General features: G+C 35.3%; 1 pseudogene; it reads left to right on the top strand.

Annotated features, from left to right (window-relative positions):
• The first annotated feature begins 4,662 nt into the window (after positions 1 to 4,662).
• On the top strand, positions 4,663 to 4,800 carry LOC145260031 (U2 spliceosomal RNA; annotated as a pseudogene).
• Positions 4,801 to 8,319: the final 3,519 nt, after the last annotated feature.

Below are 8,319 nucleotides of genomic sequence, written 5' to 3'. Positions count from 1 at the left end.
TTTTTGTAAATAAATTTATTTATATTATCAAGCACTAATTACTTTTTATTATTTTTTTGTTGAAAACTATACAGTTTATTCGAACTTAGTCGTTAAAGAAGGTTTTAAAGATTATTGAAGTATCCATTCAAAGAAATAAGACAATTTTGGTAGGGGTCGAATACTTTTGCGCACAACTGTATATGAAATGGAACACTAACACACATACAGATATATGCACATACTCCTGCACACACACACACACACACATACACTCACACATACACACACACACACATATATATATATATATATATATATATATATATATATATATATATATATATATATTGAATAGTAAGCCATGTTTAATTTTGAGAAGAGTTATTCTATACAAGTCTTGAGATGAAGTATTCACGGTGGGCAGCTGTTCTGTACAGATTCTGGAGTTCATAATTTTGCAGCCAAAGAGTAAAAGGTTCTTCTCGTGAAAAAAATTATATTTTTCTAAATGAAATTTAAATATTTTTAAAATTTTATATATATATATATATATATATATATATGTATGTATATAATTTTTGACGTGGAATCTTCAAAATGCATGTCAGAACCAAGACGCTCCGGCAGAAAAAGGAAGCATACAGACGCCTTGCTTGTCTGCCTCAAAAAAAAAAGATACTGATTTCACCCCCGGAGAAATCACCTTGGGAGGGACCACTAATCTATCGTTCATGGCGATACAAGAGAGGATCTAATTCCAGAGCGACCCTTGATAAGCTCAATAGGTTTAATTACATAGAGCTATATAAATAGAAAGGGTGAGAGATTAATAATTGTGAAATTATCAATCACAACATCATGTTTATATGTACGATCGTTTCAGAAACGCTATCCTTTTATTTATTCGATATTTACAAATAAAACCATCGAGAAATAAAGTAAAATATTTCTGGATATCGTCCTTTCGTCAGCATAAATGTAAGGAGAGGAGGGAGAGAAGACACCAAATTTTAACCATTGAAGTAAATATAGTTTGTGAACCTTTGTAAGGTAGTGTTTCTATGTTGCTGTTGTTGTTGTTGTTTTTTTTTACCGTAAGGAGGCCTCTCGATGCGCAAACCTTCTTTACTAAGGATATTTTTTAATCTAAAAGAGATATTTGGTATTTGTCACCATTTTTTAAATTTGTGAAGTGGCTAGAGACGTTGAATCTCTACGGTTCCAGGTGGGAATTGTCTGAAGATAACGGTTTCAATCCTACCCAAAGCTTATTTGGCCAAAAACGTCGTGAGACAACAATAACTCTGGATGGCAGTAATTGCTAAGAATGCAGTTAGGAGATTCGGAGTTCCTATCGCGTCGCGATTACCACCTGACGAAGGCTAAAGGAATAGTTGGCTGAAACGTCGTGAAACAACAATTAAGAAATATTAGGATAATAGTCTGCATTAAATAAAATTATAAAAATACTCATCTCAATAATGAATTCCAATTAAATGATATCGGGAAATAATAATAAATTAATTAATATTTAACGGTGAGACCTTTTCAAAGCAAATCTTTGTACTTGTGCAGAATTTGAACCGGACGTAACTAACTGTCCGCTCGGCTTTGCTCGGGACATGACGTCATGCGCTCGAATTTGACTGTAATCTGACGTATGACACTGATTTACGTGCGATAAAGGAGAAGACAATCCTTGGGAAAAATATTGGAAGGTTTCTACCTTGGATCAACAGTTGCAAACGCCAGGAGCTCCTCCACAGTTATCTTTTCGAGTTTATGTGGAGATATAAATTTGGCAATGATCCTTGTGTCTCCATCTTAAACCATATATCCGAAAAGCTACCCGGTTGGCTAAGTTTCTTCCACACCCGCCGTCTCTTCTCGCGCCACTTAAACATCGTCTAATGCGACCGTAGAAAAGTCTATCTAATCATAAGTTAATTTTTAAAAATCGGTTGGCCAGTCTGACAGGAAAAAATTGTTTATAAAAAAAGAAAAATTTAAAGACATTTTATATACAGGGTGGCCCAAAAAACTAGTTTATTATATTCAAAACATCACATCAAAACACTAGGGTCTTTAGCCTTTTTTCTCCGTTCTACAGCATATGTTCTAGATGGCCTCCATTTAGCTTTTGTTTTTTTGGGGGGGTCACCTTGTATATATATATATATATATATATATATATATATATATATATATATATATATATATATATATATATATGGGGGGCCTTAGGGTTTGTGTTCCTTGAAAAGAGTACCGTCAAAACAGCAAACGGACTTGTTTTGGCTTCAAACCTATCTAATACGTATTTTATTTTATTACAACTCAACCAGCGCTTCTATCAAGGAACACAAACCCTAACGTGAATTCCGCGTGACCAACGTACCATTCCGACATTTGAAAAGACTACTGTAAAAACAACAAACGGACTTCTACTGAATTACAACATGGCAAAAAATTCTATGCTCCAAAAACAACATGACAAACAAAAAAAAAGAAAGAAAGACATACTGATGATGAAGTGTATCTTCAAAACATTTATAAATTTCAAACGAAATAAATATCTTTTTTTGTAATAATACGTTGTTTTGGCTTCAAACGTATCTAATACGTAGTTATTTTATAATAACAGTATAGTTATATTCCAAGATCCAAATATTTATTTTTCATGCAAAACAGCTCCTTCCAGTATGTTAAAATTTCGGTACATATTTTTTACACATCCGTTTCGTTATGCAGAAACAATCGATTATTATTACGTCAATACCGGCTCTTTTGGGGCATAAACTCCTCAGGAAATTTAGAAATTTTTTGCTTAGAAAGAAAAAAATTGCATGACAATATAATGTCGCAAGAAAAAAAAAGAAGAAAATTCATAGAAGACTCAACAGTGTTTGTTCGGCAGCCATTATATTGACATATGTTTTCTGCATAACGAAAAGGATTTATAAAGGATTATGATGAAGTATATCTTCAAAACATATTTATGAATTTCAATATAAATTTCAGACAAAATAAATATCTGTTTATTTTGTAATACTGCGTTTGTTTTGGCTTCAAACGTATCTAATACATATTATATATATATATATATATATATATATATATATATATATATATATATATATATATATTAAAACACATGAAAAGTGCTTTTTAAACACCTTTTTTAAAAAGTGAAAAACAAAAATGTTTTCTTATTAATTTTATTCAATTTTTTTTTACTAAAAACATTGTTTAAAAAATACAACTTACTTGTTTGTTTTGTTTTTGTTTTCTGTTTTTGCACTTAAAAACTTGGTACAAGAATAAAACAGAAATTGTTGCAGTAGGTCGTTGTTTCTTCTTTATTTTTGTTATATTTTTTTCTTGTATTTTATGATATTTACATGTTTTTTCAGTATTTTCCGCGAGAAGTATAGTTATGCTTTCATAACTGATGACACTCGGCAAAAACCACCTATTGACGTCATTTTCCGAGCAAAGCCGAGCGGCCAGTTAATTAGGTCTGGTTCAAATTCTGCACAAGTACCTAAATCTTAAAAAAAAAAAATCCCCCACACGCGTTTTGAAGTGTTTCTACATATTTTTAAAATGTTTGTAACGTATGAACCCCCACCCTGTTCTCTCTTTTTGTCTCTCATCCTTCGCAACCAAACTTGACAAAATGCTAACGAATATATGTCTCATTTACTGATACGTGCGCAAGAATTGGAGGCTTATTAAACGTTAAATCCATATGGGAAAGTGATCCACCACTCAAAAACATTAGCTTTCTATTATTTTTTGTTTAATTCTTTCTTTTGTATTATCTTAAAAGGCCGGTCCTGGATATGAACTTAAACTATATCCACTGGTGAGGCCCCAGCTTGCGGTCTTTGGGGAGTGTGGAGCCACTTTAATTGCCATTGCTCCCAGGTATACTCTGACCCGGAGTGGTAGTACCTGTTAGGGTCCCAACTATGAGTTAGATAGAAACCGACTTGAAAACAACAAATATATTCTATTAAAATAATTTTTTTTAAATATGTAAATTGATCAAGTTTTTTTTTTGGGGGGGGGGGAAGGGTTGTTTGTTTGTTTGTTTTTTGGGGGTTTTTTTGTCTTGTGTTTTTTAGTCGCGTGCAAGCGACTCTATAAGTCACTCCGTTGGTCCGTCGGTCGGTCTGTCGGTCGGTCTGTCCGTAACACTTTTTGTGCTTGGCCTTTTTGGTTAAGATCAAAGGTCTGTTATTAATAGATGCTGTGCTTAGCTTTTTAAGCTTTTCTCCTTTTGGCCAAGATCAAAGTGTAGTATCTATTCCGGCAGATACTGCAAGCAAAGACCATATGTGGGGGAAACCCCACATATAAGACCTTGGTCAATGTTGAGGCAACCTTTCATACCAATTGACACTATCCAGCTCCTCTACTCCCCGGGGAGTTTATCCCCATTTCCCCTTCACTCCTCACTTTAAAAATCGGCCTTGTGCCTAATTTGCTCGGTGGAGGACCAAATAAATACCAACCCCACATATAAGACCTTGGTCAATGTAGGGGCAACCCTTCATACCAATTGTCACTATCCAGCTCCCCTACTCCCCGGGGAGTTGGTCCCCATTTCCCCTTCACTCCTCACATTAAAAATCGGCCTTGTGCCTAATTTGCTCGGTTGGGGAGCAAATAAATACCCTTTTCTTGGCCTTTTGGCCAAGATCAAAGTGTAGTATCTGTTCTTACTACATGCTGTTCTTATGTTTGTAACTTTGTGATATAAAGTAGGGGGTCACTTTTCTGTATTAATTTAATGTAAAATGATCACCCACTTTACAACCAGTCAGTCTCAAAGCCATTCAAGTCATTCTCCAGATCATTCAAGTTGTTTTTGAAGGATTCCAGTTATTTTTTAAGCATGCGAGTCATTCTTAAGGTCATTTAATTCATTCTTAAGTTCATTAAAGTTATTCTAAGTCATTTACTTTTTATTTATTTAAGTCATTTCAGCCCATTTTTCGGTCATTTTAGTTTATCTTTAAGAATTTCATATCAGTCCTACATCCACGCATTCATTCATTACACGAGAGCACGCGAATAATGGCTATCGGCCTTGTTTACATTAGAAAAACTTGTTTTGTTTTTTAGTTTGAAAACGATTCCAACATACAAAGAAAATGCAACTGAAATGATCCTTTTAAAAATTTGGGACGCTAAAGTCGTAATGTCTTTTGCCGTATAATCAAAAGCATCTGTGAACAATATTTGTTAAAAAAATAAATAAATAAAAATTCTGTTTAGAGTGTTTAAAATTAAAAAATAAAAACGTTTATATTGTACAAAATTAGAAAAACTTCTTTCTTTTTTTTTTACAGCGGAAAAACACTTTTATGACGTTGAAGGAAGATAACTTGGAATTTTTATAATTTTTGTTAGGATTTTTGGAAACGCCACGAGGAGATAACTCAATTTAAAGCGCCGACACTCCCTCCCCATCTTTAATACTAGCTTTTCTTCCTAAAAATGGAACCTTTTGCTTAGTATCATAACAAATTGTTTTTTCGCTGTAAAATAAAAATGAAAATTGTAGTACATTTTGGATTTCTTTTCTTTTCTGTTCTTTTGTCTTACGTACTTTTTAATGCATTTAAACAAAGTTTTCACGAGAGGTTTACAAAAACATAAGCACCAAACATTGTTTTTCTTTTTTTTTTTTTTTGGAAGGGAGATTCAATTATAGAACGTATGGCTTAACAGGTGATTCTGCAGTTTAATTAACCTATTTTCTGTAAGTAACGCGCCGACATTTACCGATTAGAATACCATTTAACATTTTTTAAAATAAGTAATCAATACAATAATATGACAATATAATATATTAAGATCACCATTATGTTGATTGGAAGATGATGGTGGTCAAGTGGTTAACAACGCTTACTGGCGACATGGGTGTTCCGCTTGGTAAGTGGTGATCACTGTGTAAAAAAAAAAAGAATATATATATATATTATTGGAAGTATTGTTTAGTTATTTAAACAAGAACAAACAACACAATGTGTCTATCAAAGAGTGCTCAATGTTTAGACAGAGCAATATGAATATGTTGAATATGAAAACTTGTGGCTACACATATGCAAATATGTTTCAGTGACCACCCTGCTAGGGAGAATCACATCATCAGGCCAAGAATAACTCCCCAGATAGAGATGGGAGATATTCTTGGCCTGATGATGTGATTTTCCCTAGCAGGGTGGTCACTGAAACATATTTGCATATGTGTACCCACTAGTTTTCATAGTCAACATATTCATATATATATATATATATATATATATATATATATATATATATATATATATATATACATATACATATATATATATATATATATATATATATATATATATTATAAAGTCGTGATTTCAAGAGTGATAAAAAAGTATTTGGGTACCATCAGCTAGAATCGAAACTGAAAGCAAAACTGTACCATGCAGAGCTAACCCTAACCCTTACCCTAACCCTTATCCTAACCCTAACCCCAACCCTATTGTACCAAAGTGACACTGATTAAAAATAAAGTACGATGAATGTACAAAATGTATAACGATTTTTTCCATTTTGATCCCGTAAAAACTATTTAAAGGCTGATAAAAAAAAAACGGTCCATAAAAATCCAATCATTTAAGGCCCCCTAGAGCTGCTCTGCGACTTTTAATTCCGGAGGAGATAAAGTTTAAAAATATGGAAATAAACGGACAGACAGACAGCCATAGTGCGTTTTATAAATTATCAAATCGTCGTGCTTGGGCGTTGAAATCGTGTTTCCGGTACAGTCTCCTGTTTGAAAAATTCTGCGCATGCGTGATTACATAAAAACAAATCCATTGAAGGTTTTTTTTAATCGACAATTGTTTTGCGTTTAAAAAGTGTAAATAAAAACAAAACTAAATTCATTTTGTTTGTTTTTTTTCATTGGTAATTTACGAATTATATTTATATTTTTCATTGGTAATTTACGAATTATATTTATATTTTTCATTGGTAATTTACGAATTATATTTATTTGGGTTAGGGTTAGGGTTAGTGTTAGGGTTAGGGTTAGGGTTAAGGTAAGGGTTAGGGTTAGGGTAAGGGTTAGGGTAAGGGTTAGGGTTAGGTTTAGGGTTAGTGTTAGGGTAAGGGTTAGGCTTTGGGATAGGTTTAATCCTATCCCAAACTCTAACCCTACCCCTAACACTAGGGTTGGGTAAGGGTTCGGGTTAGGGTTAGGGTGAGGGTTGGGTTAGGGTTAGGGAAGGGTTAGGGTTAGGGTTAAGGTTTTTTTTAGGGTTAGGGTTAGGGTTGGGGTTAGGGTAAGGGTTAGGGTTAGGGTAAGGGTTGGGGTTAGGGTTAGGGCTAGTGTAAGTGTTAGGGTTAGGGGTTAGGGTTAGGGTTAGGGTTAGGGTTAGTGTTAGGGTTAGGTTTAGGGTTAGGGTTATGGTTAGGGTTAGGGTTAGGGTTAGGGTTAGGGTTAGGGGTTAGGGTTAGGGTTAGGGTTAGGGTTTAGGGTTAGGGTTAGGGTTAGGGCTAGTGTAAGTGTTAGGGTTAGGGGTTAGGGTTAGGGTTAGGGTTAGGGTTAGTGTTAGGGTTAGGTTTAGGGTTAGGGTTATGGTTAGGGTTAGGGTTAGGGTTAGGGTTAGGGTTAGGGGTTAGGGTTAGGGTTAGGGTTAGGGTTTAGGGTTAGGGTTAGGGTTAGGGTTAGGGGTTAGGGTTAGGGTTAGGGGTTAGGGTTAGGGTTAGGGTTAGGGTTAGGGTTAGGGTTAGGGTTGGGGTTAGGGTTAGGGGTAGGGTTAGGGTTAGGGTTAGGGTTAGGGTTAGGGTTAGGGTTAGGGTTAGGGTTAGGGTTAGGGTTAGGGTTAGGGTTAGGGTTAGGGTTAGGGTTAGGGTTAGGGTTAGGGTTAGGGTTAGGGTTAGGGTTAGGGTTAGGGTTAGGGTTAGGGGTAGGGTTAGGTTAGGGTTAGGGTTAGGGTTAGGGTTAGGGTTAGGGTTAGGGTTAGGGTTAGGGTTAGGGTTAGGGTTTGGGTTAGGGTTAGGGTTAGGGTTAGGGTTAGGGTTAGGGTTTGGGTTAGGGTTAGGGGTTAGGGTAGGGTTAGGGTTAGGGTTAGGGTTAGGGTTAGGGTTAGGGTTAGGGTTAGGGTTAGGGTTAGGGTTTGGGTTAGGGTTAGGGTTAGGGTTAGGGTTAGGGTTAGGGTTAGGGTTAGGGTTAGGGTTAGGGTTAGGGTTAGGGTTAGGGTTAGGGTTAGGGTTAGGGTTAGGGTTAGGGTTAGGGTTAGGGTTAGGGTTAGGGTTAGGGTTTGGGTAGGGTTGGGTAGG

The sequence above is a fragment of the Euprymna scolopes genome, chromosome 35, assembly GCF_053919585.1.
Source record: "Euprymna scolopes isolate OS-2025 chromosome 35, ASM5391958v1, whole genome shotgun sequence".
NCBI classification, from domain to species: Eukaryota; Metazoa; Mollusca; class Cephalopoda; order Sepiida; family Sepiolidae; genus Euprymna; species Euprymna scolopes.
This window is presented reverse-complemented; position numbering and strand designations above follow the sequence as displayed.